We start from the raw sequence: 13,199 nt of genomic DNA, 5'->3' as shown, positions 1-13,199 counted from the left end.
CCCAAAGCGCTGGGATTACAGGCATGAGCCACCACCTCCAGCCTAAAAAAATTTATTGTTTATCTGGAACTCAAATTTAACCAGACATCCTGTATTTTATCTGGTAACCTTACTTAGTAGCAATAGTGTGCTATTTACTAGGCACTTCCTGTGAGTAGGATTTGTTCTATGTATGTTATGGCCAAATTCTTAATCCCCACAATAACCCTATGAGGTTGTCCTCATACATACAAGGAAACAGGCCCAGGCCTAAAGAGGCTAAGTAACTTGCCCAATCATCCAGCTGGAAAATGTCAGGGCTGGGCTTCGGGGACTCAGAAGGAGTAAACCCAGAACTGTAAACTGAGCAGGAGGGGAGCCAGGATGGGCATCTTTAGTCTGAGGCTTGGAGCAGGCCATCCCTCTAGAGTGCAGCTTCATAAAATAACACTAAGCACAAATGATGAGCAAGGGGAGAGAGGTTGCTCTGGCCCTTGCTGCCCTTGGGCTGCAGCTACCATCCCTGAGGCCAGTGGGGAGGCAGTTAGCCTCAGTTTTTCCTTCCCATCCCCGCTGTGCTGGTGTTGGGAGGCCTCTGAGCTGGGGCTTATCCTAGGGAGTAAGTGTCTAAGTGCTTGGACTCACCAGCCCAGGGCCAAGGAGCCCCGTGAGAAGCAGTGTCCAATCTTAGAAGGTGGAAAGAAGGATGGCAGAGGTAGGACAACTGTTCAGCTAGAATGGCCTGGGGAAGAGGATGGGGGAGCTGACGAGGGAGGGGAAGAGGCACATCTCACCCACCCATACGCTGGCCATGACCTTCCTCCTACCCAGGGAAGCTCAGCCACGTGCACCACTAAAGGTGGCCACAGCACTGCTTAGTCAATACCTACTCTGCAGGCCACTGTGCAGGCCTTCTGTGAGCTCATTCCAAAACATGTTCTCCAGGAGGACCAGGCTCAGGTAGGTTGTCACCTGCCTTCAGTGGCACAACTAATGAGGAAGAACAAGAATTTAGAGATGGGTCTGATTCCAAAATCTAGTGTTCTTGCTCAGGCATTGGCTTTGCATGTGGAGCCACAGGCCCAACACACTTTCTTCCCGGGGTGGAGTCAGAGCTACGGCCCACAAGCCAAGAACCAGGACTCACATTTGTAAATAATTGGACAATCAAAGGGAAATATTTCATGACCATAAAAATGATCCCCTCATGCCTGTAATCCCAGCACTTTGGGAGGCCGAGACGGGCGGACCACGAGGTCAGGAGATCGAGACCATCCTGGCTAACACGGTGAAACCCTGTCTCTACTAAAAATACAAAAGATTAGCCAGGCGTGGTGGCGGGAGGCTAATCGGGAGGCTGAGGCAGGAGAATGGCGTGAACCCAGGAGGCGGAGCTTGCAGCGAGCCGAGATCGCGCCACTGCTCTCCAGCCTGGGCGACAGAGCGAGACTCCGTCTCAAAAAAAAAAAAAAAAAAAAATTCCAAATCCAAATTCCAGTGGCTGTAAATAAAGTTTTATTGAACACAGCTATACTCAAAGCTGCTTTTGGGCTATGACAGCAGTAGTCACAGAGACCACACAGCCTGCAAAGTCTAAAATATTTATTATACTCTCTGATCCTTTGCAGAAAATGTTTGTCGATCCCCATCCTGCAGCATCAATTTTATTCATAGATTCAATGCAAAAACTCATTAAAAGTATTTCATATGGCCAGGCGCAGTGGCTCACGCCTGTAATCCCAGCCCTTTGGGAGGCCAAGGCGGGTGGATCACCTGAGGTCAGTAGTTTGAGACCAGCCTGGCCAACATGGCAAAAGCCCACCTCTGCTAAAAATACAAAAATTAGCCAGGTGTGTTGGTAGGTGCCTGTAATCCCAGCTACTTGGGAGGCTGAAGCAGGAGAATTACTTGAACCCAGGAGGCAGAGGTTGCAGTGAACCGAGATAGCACCCTTGCACTCCAGCCTGGGCAACAGAGCGAGACTCCGTCCCAAAAAATACATATATATGTATGTATATTTCATATTAACGCAAACATGGTTTTGTATAAAAGTGAATCACATAGTGGAATATAAGATTCATGTCTACTTTTGAGATAAAATGCTTCCAAGAAGCCCTCGGCTTTGGGCATGCTTCTTGAGGGCCAGCCTCCAAACCCGAGGGGATACTTTCACTTTGGAGGAAACACTGGAGCTGCCCTGTCCCCCTCCCCTCTTCACACGGAGCCTTTTTTGGTTGTTTTTGTTTTTTTGAGACAAGGTCTCCCTCTATCACCCAGGCTGGAGTGCAGTGGTGTGATCACAGCTCACTGCAGCCTTGAACTCCTGGGCTCAAGCGATCCTCCTGCCTCGAGAGTGACTGTCCTGTTCCCCACTGAGATGTCCAGCTGGCTCTCAGAAGCAGGACACTAGGACAGGCTCAAGAGTCCAGGTCGACGCGGTGCTGTGGCCAGACTGAAGCAGCTTTGCCACGTCCCCCCGGTCTCATCTACCATCAGGCCCCTGCTGGCCTTGTGTGCCTGTTCCCCCTCAGGATGACAACTTGGCCTCACCTTTCTCTGTACGCAGCGCCTTGAGGCTCTTTGAAAATCCTCAGGGACTCCCAAAGCCTGTGTGGGTCAGGAGAGCCGGGCCAAGGAAGGTCCATGCTGCACAGGGCAGGCAAGGACTCAGCACTGCTGGGTGTTTAGACTGTTTCCTGACTCAGACCAAGAAAACTCTAAACTCTGTAGACACAGCTCCCAACTCCCACCCACTCCCCACTCCAGCTCTGACCCAGGCTTTTCCATTCACAGATCCCAGACTTTCCAGACCGGCAAAGAGCCCGGAGGCCAAGGCCTGGTGAGTGCCTTGGGCAGGGGTTGGGGGTGGGGCGGCAAATTGTACAAGGCTGAGGAAAGCCCCCAGCTGCGCAGCCCCTTGGGCCTCCCCAGGTAGAGGACACTCCTACCCTCACCCCAGTCCCTTGTCAAATTTCTCCGTCAAGAAGCAGGACATACGTATATAAGGATACTCCTAGTGTTGGTGCGCATCTGAGAGAGAGGGAAGGAGGGAGGGAGGGAGAGCTGGAGGGCGGTGGAGCAGGGGAGCAGGTGTTCCTCCTGGCTAAGCCCCTGCAGCTACTTCCTTTCTTCCCCCAGACAAGTTGAGGATAATTAGCATCCCATGAGGGAACAGAGAGGCAGCTCCCATCCCTAGACTGAGTGTGGGAGGAGGATTCAGAGCCCCCACCAACTCCACTCCCACTATACAACCCAGCACCCCCCAAAACAGGCCCAAGGACAAGGGGTCGGGTTCCACCACCCCCACCCCATGAGTCCAACCACTCCCAGCTTCTGTAAGGAACAAGAGTTCAAAGACATAAAACCTCCATCCAAAGAGGTACTTGCTCTGCACAGTCAAGTGGGGTGGCACAACGTTCTTGAAACCCTGACCTTTCTTTGGAGTTTCTGGTTGTTTCTTGTGTTTCTCTGACTCCCTTTCAAGCTGGACTGGTCCATGAGTGTTTCTCAGGGACGAGATATGACAATGGGAAGCAGACAAAAAAAGATTCTCTGCCTGGCTTTTGAGTTTCGGTGCCTGGCTTGGGCACATGACAGATAAGAGCAAAGTTTCCCAGCTACCATCCCTCCCACCAGGAAAAGGGTTCCTGAAGGGAAGAGGAGAGGGGTGGTTGGCGGGGGTCAGTGGGGATGGACTGAAGGAACCATCCTCTTTGAGGGTGTCTCGTCTGTTTCCAGCACCCAGGAGGCCCCTGGAGCCATGTCTGGAACCAGGCTTCCGGGCTCCTCTTCCTCAGGTGCCCCACCAGCCTGCCCCTCCCACATGACTGTGGCATCTCCAGCAGTAGCCCCTGTGTCTCCTGTGACGAACCAGTGAGGGGGCTGCCACCTGTGCCCTGAGCATCCACGTGGGATAGGTTCTTACCCATTGGACTGCCCTCCCATCTTCACCCTAAGGCACGCTTAAGACCCAGTAGAGGCTGGGTACAGTGGCTCACACCTGTAATCCCAACACTTTGGGAGGCCGAGGTGGGTAGATCTCTTGAGGTTAGGAGTCCAAGACCAGCCTGGCCAACATGGTGAAACCCTGTCTCTACTAAAAATACAAAAATTAGCCAGGCATAGTGGTGTGCGCCTGTAATCCCAGCTACTCAGGAGGCTGATGCAGGAGAATCGCTTGAACCCGGGAGGCGGAGGTTCCAGTGAGTCGGGATCACACCACTGCATTCTAGCCTGGGCAATAGAGCGAGACTCGGTCTCAAAGGAAAAAAAAAAAAAAAAGACCGGGTTGAGCCCCAATAGGGGAGACAGCAGTGCAGAAAGCCCCTCCTTTGTGCCTCAGTGGGACTAGGAGAAACAGCTTGAGGTCCCCAGAACCCCAAGTAAGGCAGGTGCTGGGTAAACCAACCCTGTGCTCAAACACTGACTTTGTGATATGGACTCAGGAGACCTTGAGCAAAAGGGCCAGCCAGGCTCAGAGCCTGCTACTCTGAAGTCTGGCAGTGGCACCCACCTCCCTGCAGAAGAGGCAGACCCAGGGTTATCCATGGCAGGGTCACCAGGGCCTGGGGCTGCAGGATGCCAGGAAGGGGCTCAGCTCCTGCCTGGCCTGGGGCATCCCTCTGGGCCTCTCTCTCCTGTGTGCTCATGGGGAGTTGAGCTGCCTGAGCCCTGGGACCCCTCCTAGCTCTGCCACCCTGGACATGAGACCCTGAGATGCTCTGTCCCCATCTTTGGGGGTGAAGGATCCATTAACCAAGTTCGGCTTCAGGCTGCAGGGCCCTCTCTGGCTGAAGCTCAGCTGACTGATGCTCCCATTTAATCTTGGGGCTTGGAGCAGGGTTCCTGAGCCCCCCAGGCAGAGTTCCCACCTTCCTGTTAAGCTATTCCCCATGAGCCTTTTTATAAAGAGTTTGGCTCGGAGCCAGAGAGCTTTTGGAAAGTGTATGGGCCAAGCCAAGCTGTACAAACCTGTCTCCCTCCCAGAGCTGAAAGAGGCCAGGTTGTTCCCAAACAAATGCAGAGGCGGGGCCGGGGGTTGGGAAGAAGAAAGGGGGCTATTTTAGGAGGACCTGCATACTGCAGAGCCCCCACACAGCAGCAAGGGGTGTGGGGAGGCACGGCCAGAGGCAGCAGAGGTAGGGACCTGGTACCAGGTGCCTCATGTAGACACACACATGAAACATACGCATATACCCCCAAACGCATGTGGGCACAGACACAAGTCACAAAGATACACAGACTTGTGACTGTGTAGAAGCATGTGCTGATGTGTACAGAAATATGCACAAGTACATACTAGGTAGTCACACCTGCAGCTGCAGGGACATGCACAAACATGCTCACACATACAATCACACACCACCACGTACACACACATGCATAGACACTTAGAGATGTACACAAAGGATACAGATTGAGCAATGCCAGGCTAAACACAGGAGGCTGGGAGAGAGCTTGCACTCCCTGACAACCCAACTCCCTGAAACCCAGCACACAAGTGCATGCACACACACACACACACACACACACACACCCTGGGAGGGAACCGCTTCCTCCATAGGAACTTTTGGATCCAGGGCAACATGCAATCAAGACCTTGTGCTAGGAAAGAAAGCGCCTTTGTCTGCTGGGACCAGGGCTGCAGGAGCAGCTGCAACCTCCTCCAGGATAAAAGCCAGGCCAGTTCCTTGCCCTGGGGAAGAAGGTCAGGCCCTAGATGGGGGGTGGAAAGAGGGAGCTGGGGGCTCCAGCAGGCCCTGCCACCAATCCCAGGACACTGTGTCTGGCTGGTGGCAAAAAGCCCGGAAAGCTTGTTGTTCTCAGGCCTGGCCACCCTGACCTCTAACCCTAGTTTGGCCCTGTCTCCAGAACAACTGTGGTTCTGACCCCAGCCCTGGTGCTACACTGACCCAGACTGAGACCTGGCTCGCCCGGGGCTCCATGCCTGCCATGTGCCTGTGACCTCACTTTTTTTAGCAGAGTGAAAAAAAAGTCAGGCTCTGGAATTAGAAAGATGTGAAATTGAATCCTGATTTGTCACTCTCTGAGTGATTTTTAGAATGTGCTTGACCTTTTTGAGCCCTAAATTCAAACTCCCGTTATACAGAGGCAGATCTTTTTATTTATTCATTTATTTATTTAGAGACAGGGTTTCATTTCTCATTCCTTCACCCAGGCTGGAGTGCTTGCCGTAACCTTGAACTCCCGGGCTCAGGTGATCCTCTCTGAGCCTCCCAAGTAACTAGAACTGCGGGTGTGCACCACTCGCCTGGCTCATTTTTCAAAACATGTATCATAGAGATGGGGTCTTGCTGTGTTGCCCAGGCTGGTCTTAAACTCCTGGCCTCAAGCCATCCTCCCAGCTTGGCCTTCCAAAGCACTGGGATTATAGGCATGACCCACCGCACCAAGCCTAAATCCTCTTTATTGAGCCCACTGCATACAGCTGCCTTCTCCCTGTGTATACCTTCTCTTCTGGGCCTGGTGAAGCTGGGTTGGTCCTCTCAGCCCCCAGCACCCCTGCCCAGCACCCTCTCCTGCTGCGCTGGCCCCAGGGAGGAAAGCAAGACCCAGGCCTGATCTCTAGGGACTGCCATCTTGGGAGCGCCCCTCCTCCCTTGTGCCCTTTTCTCACCCCCTGTGGTCCCGGCCATGTCCCTGAAGCTGCCCCGTGCCCCTCTGCACTCCTCATCACACTCTGAAGACCGAAACTTCAGTGAGAACAGCCCTGTTTTTCTAACTCAGGAAAAGGATTTAGCTTTGGAGGCCCTTCAGAGGTAACGTAAGCCCCCTCCAGACACTTCCAGAACTAATTTCAGTCCTTCCATTCAACAGATATTTACCAAGGGCCTACTATGCTCTTCTAGATGCTGGAGATTCCACGGTGGGCAAATAGGCAAAACTTCCCGCCTGGGGCTTACATTCAGGCTCCTTATGCCCCATGCTGCGGGAGCCTCTAGCCTCACACATTCTCCACATCGGCCCGAGGGCTGCAGCCATGGTGCAAGCGCAGACACACCTCCTCCTTCATGTTGCCACAAAACTTTGGAATGTCACTATCATCACTGTTGCAGCTCTTTCTCCCACTGAGGTGCTCCTGGCTGATGCTGGGAATCTCAAGGGCAGGAATGCGCCTGGTGGGAATGCACTTGAACTATTGAAAGCCATTGTGGCGCTCTCTCTCTCTCTCTCTCTCTCACTCTCGCTCTCTCTCTCTCTCTCTCTTTCTCTCTGCCCTGCCACCTCCTGCCCTCATGTAAGATATGCCTTGCTTCTCTTTGCCTTCCACTGTGATTGTAAGGCCTGCCCAGTCATGCAGGACTATGAGTCAGTTAAACCTCTTTCGTTTATAAAGTTTTAAAAAATTGGGCCAAGGTGCAGTGGTTCACGCCTGTAATCCCAGCACTTTGGGAGGCCAAGATAGGTGGATCACGAGGTCAGGAGATGGAGACCATCCTGGATAACATGGTGAAACCCCATCTCCACTAAAAATACAAAAAATGAGCCAGGCATGGTGGCGGGCGCCTGTAGTCCCAGCTACTTGGGAGGCTGAGGCAGGAGAATGGTGTGAACCTGGGAGGCGGAGCTTGCAGTGAGCCGAGATCGCACCACTGCACTCCATCCAACCTGAGCGACAGAGCGAGACTCCATCTCAAAAAAAAATTAAAAATATAAATAAATAAATAAATAAATAAACAGTGAAAGCCACTGTGGAGTCTGACAGCAGCTTTCAATAGTTCAAGTGCGGCCGGGTGCAGTGGCTCAAGCCTGTAATGCCAGCACTTTGGGAGGCCAAGATAGGTGGATCACGAGGTCAGGAGATCGAGACCATCCTGGCTAATACAGTGAAACCCCGTCTCTACTAAAAAATCCAAAAAAAAAAATCACTAGCCGGGCAAGGTGGCGGGTGCCTGTAGTCCCAGCTACTCGGGAGGCTGAGGCAGGAGAATGGTGTAAACCTGGGAGGCGGAGCTTGCAGTGAGCTGAGATCTGGCCACTGCACTCCAGCCTGAGCGACAGAGCGAGACTCCATCTCAAAAAAAAAAATAGTTCAAATGCATTCACGTACCAATGTCCCCTAGCGTGCCTTCTGATCTTACTATAACTTGGTATCTTTCAACTATGATGCAATTATGATAGTTATTACATCATAATTGAATTATACATAATTATTTCTCTTAATTGCATCATTATTAAATAACTTGCCCTTATTTTAAATAAAAGCATACTGTTTTAGGAAATAAATCAGCCATGTACATCGACTCATGCCTATAATCCCATTACTTTGGGAGGCTGAGGCAGGAGGATCTCTTGAGGCCAGGAGCTTGAGACCAGCCTTAACAACCTAGCAAGGCCCCATCTCTACAAAAAATAAAAAATTAGCCAGGCACAGTGGCACACACCTGTAGTCTCAGCTACTTAGGAGGCTGAGGTGGGAAGATTGCTTGAGCCCAGGAGTTCAAGGCTGTAGTGAGCCATGATCATGCCACTGCACTCAAGCCTGAGTGACTGAGCGAGACCCTGTCTCAAAAAATATAAAAGAGATGGACTGAACCTGAAGCTCAATTAGTGTCAGTTCAATTGCCCTGGTCTGTCACTCACAGTTCGATGCGTTTGTTCATGAAATTTTAATTGAACACTTGCTCTTTGCCAGATATGGAGAGGGGGAAAGGGGTCCCCGGAGCCCCCTGTCTAGCGTGAGCCAGTGAGCAGAAAATGACAATGCAGTGTAGTAAGTGCCGAACAGACTGATGGGCAGTTGCCATAGGAGCCCAAGGGGAGTTCCTTGGGGGCAGATGGATTAAAGACAGTTTTGCAGAACAGGGGATATTTGAGCTGAGCCTTGAAGGAGCAGTTGGATTTTTTCAGGTAGAGATGAAAGAGAGTGAGCCAAGCAGAAGGACCAGCATTTGCAAAAGTCATGGAAACAGGGAAATGCCTGATGTGTGAGGAAGATGGCAAAATGTTAAATGTCCCAGGCGGGGAGGCCAGGCTGGCTGAGGAAGTGACTGGCACCAGATAAGACTGTGAATGCCAGGGAGAGTGGGGAACCCCTGCCACATGGAGGTCACCCAACCCTGGCCCTGGAACTGTCCCCCTGAGCTGTCCACCCCTAACCTGAAAACTCTGTTCAGCCCTTCCCCTCCTACCTTCCTCCTGCCCTTAGAAACCCTGATTTCACTGTGGTCAAATTCCCCTCCATTCTTGGCTTAGGGAAAACAATTATGAGGCAGGAATTCTTGTAAGAGCTTTTTCTATATTAAAATGCTTGATCCTCTGTTAAATATTGTCTGTCATTTTTTTTCACAGTTTGACCTTATTTTATTACGTTTTGATGGAAAGAAGCCTCCCATTATCATGTCGTGAAATCTGTCAGTCTGTTCATATGATGTCTTCTTAGGAAGTTGTCCCCTATCCTAAAGTTGTGTAAGTTTTCGGATTCTTTTATGGTTTACCTTCTAGCATTCAAATCTTTAAGCCATCTGCAGTTTATTTGGGTTTAAGGTAGAAATCTAACTTTTTTCCAAATTGTTAGCCAGTTGTCCAGTCCCACTTCTTAAGTAATCCATCATTTCTGCCCTGTTTTTTTTTTTTTATTTTCCAAATTTTCAATTCCCCCCTCTCCTCGATTTTTAAAGTTATACCTGCTATCCAGGAAAAAGAAGAGGAGTGAGCAGGAGGGGGATGAGAAGTGGGGAAATGAATGGCTTAGGAAGTAAAAGCCCTCCTCCCCTTTCACCTCCCTGAGGTAGAGGCAATAACTGTTCATCGTTTGTTATATATCCCATTATTATTAGTGTTACAACGCTTACTAGGTTTCTCTTAAGTGCAGAGATGTTCAAAAGAGAAAACCCAAAAGGGATCAAAACCTCTGGAACATATTTTGGCATAAAAGCATGTTGGCTTCTCAGGTGAAGGAGGTTGCAGTGAGCAGAGATCATGCCACTGCACTCCAGACTGGGCAACAGAGCAAGACCCTGTCTCAAAACAAACAAACAAACAAACAAAAATATATATATATATGTATGTATGTACATATGTATATGTATGTGTGTGTGTATATATGTTGTTTTTTTTTTTTTTTTTTTTAAAGAATACATACGGCAGGGCGCAGTGGCTCACACCTGTAATCCTAGCACTTTGGGAGGCCGAGGCGGGCGGATCACAAGGTCAGGAGATCGAGACCATCCTGGCTACCATGGTGAAACCCTGTTTCTACTAAAAATACAAAAAATTAGCTGGGCATGGTGGCGCGTGCCTGTAGTCCCAGCTACTCAGGAGGCTGAGGCAGGAGAATCGCTTGAACCCAGGAGGCAGAGGTTGCAGTGAGCCAAGATTGCACCACTGTACTCCTGGGCAACAAAGCAAGACTCCGTCTCAAAAACAAACAAAAAACAAACAAACAAACAAAAAAAACCATATATAAGGTTGGAAAAATAAAACAACTCTAAAAGATACAAAATGAAAAATAAACACTTCTCTCTCACTCGCTACTGTCCCACGCCAAGTCCCGCTCCCCAAAAGTAACCACTGGTGAAATTTCCTATTTGCTTTAGTGTGACATGCATTTCCTTTTTTTTTTTTTTTTTTTGAGACGGAGTCTCACTCTGTCACCCAGGCTGGAGTGCAGTGGCGCGATCTCCACTCACTGCAAGCTCCGCCCCCCGGGTTCACGCCGTTCTCCTGCCTCAGCCTCCTGTGTAGCTGGGACTACAGGTGCCTGCCACCACGCCTGGCTAATTTTTTGTATTTTTAGTAGAGACGGGGTTTCACCGTGTTAGCCAGGATGGTCTCGATCTCCTGACCTCGTGATCCGCCCGTCTCGACCTCCCAAAGTGCTGGGATTACAGGCGTGAGCCACCGTGCCCAGCCTAGTGTGACATGCATTTCTTTGCCACATTCCACATTCTCATCTGGAGATGGGTTTACTGCTCATGTTTCCATTTTCTGTGCCATTTCCCTCTCTGCTGCGCCGGCACAAGTACCATAATGTTGAAGGTATTCTAGTGTTACCGGTGTTTTAACATCTGGGAGGGTAAGTCACGCCTTAATGTTTTTCATCTGCGGAGATATGGTGAGTATTCTATACTTATGTTCTACTTTATATTGCACCCTCTCCCTACCCCCGCCAATTTGATTGGAAATTTGTTGGAAGGGCATTGTTTGTATAGATTCATTTGGAGAAGATGATGAGTTTATCTCTTTGTGGACATCTCGCCCCTGTGACTGCATTCAGATATTGTGACTTTTCTTTTTTTCTTTTTGAGACAAGATCTTGCTCTTTCATCCAGGTTGGAGTGCTGTGGCACAATCATGGCTTACTGCAGCCTCGACCTCCCGAGCTCAAGTGATCCTCCCACCTCAGCCTCCCAATTAGCTGGGACCACAGATGCCACCACCCCTGGCTAATTTTTTTATTTTTAGTAGAGACAGGGTCTCTCTATGTTGCTCAGGCTGATCTCAAACTCCAGGGCTCAAGTGATCCTCCTCGGCCTCCCAGTGTGGGGATTACAGACGTGAGCCTGGCCCTTTTCTCTTTGAATTGGAGTGAAGGCATACCGATTTTATTAACACGTACACAGGGAGAACCACAGAGTCATTCCCCCAGACATTGTGACTTTTCTTGTTTGGGATTTTGAACACCTCTCCTTAGAGCATCTTATTCTTTGTCCATCTGATGTCATAACTGCAACCGCCTACTAGGAAAAGGGTCGGGAGACTTGGTCTCTGTCTTCCCATACTCGAGGGTGTCAGGTGAAAGAGGGTGTGGCCTGCTCAGCAGAGCTCCAGAGAGCAGAACTCAGACCAGTTGGGGGTCACACAGAGGCCGTCTTTGGCTCAGTGAACGGAAGAATGTTCTATCCGTTGGAGCTGCAGGGCCATGGAACGAGCCGCTGGGGGAGGTGGTGAGCTGCCCACCTTGGCTCTTTTCCAGTGTTCCAGGGAAAAGGCAGCCCGTGCTGCCCAGGGGCATCCGTGTTGCTGAGAGGAGTAGGGGAGGATGCTTGGTTACTTGGGGCGCCTGTTCTCTCCACTCTGCCCAAAGGGAAAGCCAGGGCTTTCTGAGCCCCGTGCTGTGCTACTTACTTCATTTCATTTTGCACAATGACCTCTGTGGGTAGAATGGCGTTATTCTATTTTCCATTCAAAGACAGGGAGGCCAAGGGACTTCTCCAGGCTCATCCAGCTAGGCCTGCTTGAACCGGATTCCAAAGCAGACCCTCCCCAAGCTGCCTGTCTATGATTGTCCCCTGGGAGCCCCTGCTCAGAGTCAGGGCTGAAAAAAAGGGAGCAGGAACACCCTCCCTGCCTTTCAGTCCAGGGACAGCTGCAGGGCAGGTGAGCGCCCAGTGGGCAGCAAGAAGGCACCTGGCTCCTCTCCCATCCCTGATTCTGCACGTCCATGTCTCTCCCCCGGGCAGCTCTCAGCTTGGCTCACAGTGTCCTCAGGGGGCCAATGGGCTTCTTGATTCCAGGCTGCACATCTGGAAGTTGACGCTATTAAAACAAACCCCATTATATAACAAACGGACATCTGGAATCCGTTAGCAATGAGTTTTTAGAAAAAGAAATTGTTTTGGATGTACTCTCTCCTAAGAATGTGGCAAAGCGCCCTCGCCCTGGCTGTCCAGGAACCCAGGGACCCAGGGGCCTCTCCTGGGCCCACTTTTCAAGGTATCTCAGGCCAGACCAGAGGTGGGCTGGGGCACAGACAGAGACAGACTCCTCCCTGCCCCCACAGGCAACTTCACTGTCTCCTGCTGGCTCCATCTTTGGAAGGCTCCTTTCCAATTTCATGTAAATATTCATTCAGCAAACACTTGTGTGCCTACTGTGTGCCGCCAACTGCATATCATTCATATGGCCATGCCCAACTTCTCCACTGCACCTAAGCACTCCAACATAGCTTAAGAAAAAACATCATGGACTTCCCTGGATTCTAAACAGCAACGCTAAACAGCCTGAGCCTCAGTTTCCTCAAACACAGAGCCCAAATGCCTTAGCTAGTCCCTGGAACTCCCTAGCACCCTCAGGCCTCTTTCTGAATTGTCTCCCTACTCTTTCTTCCTGGGCACATTGGTGGGGGACACAAGGACAAATGACTTGGGCATAGGCTTGTGGCAACCTTGATCTAACAATGAAGAAAGATTTTATGAGAAACGTCTAGCTAATATTTTCAAATGCAAATTTTATCCTCCCCCCCCCAACATTTTATG

Source organism: Papio anubis, chromosome 16 (assembly GCF_008728515.1).
Source record: "Papio anubis isolate 15944 chromosome 16, Panubis1.0, whole genome shotgun sequence".
Lineage (NCBI taxonomy): Eukaryota > Metazoa > Chordata > Mammalia > Primates > Cercopithecidae > Papio > Papio anubis.
This window is presented reverse-complemented; position numbering follows the sequence as displayed.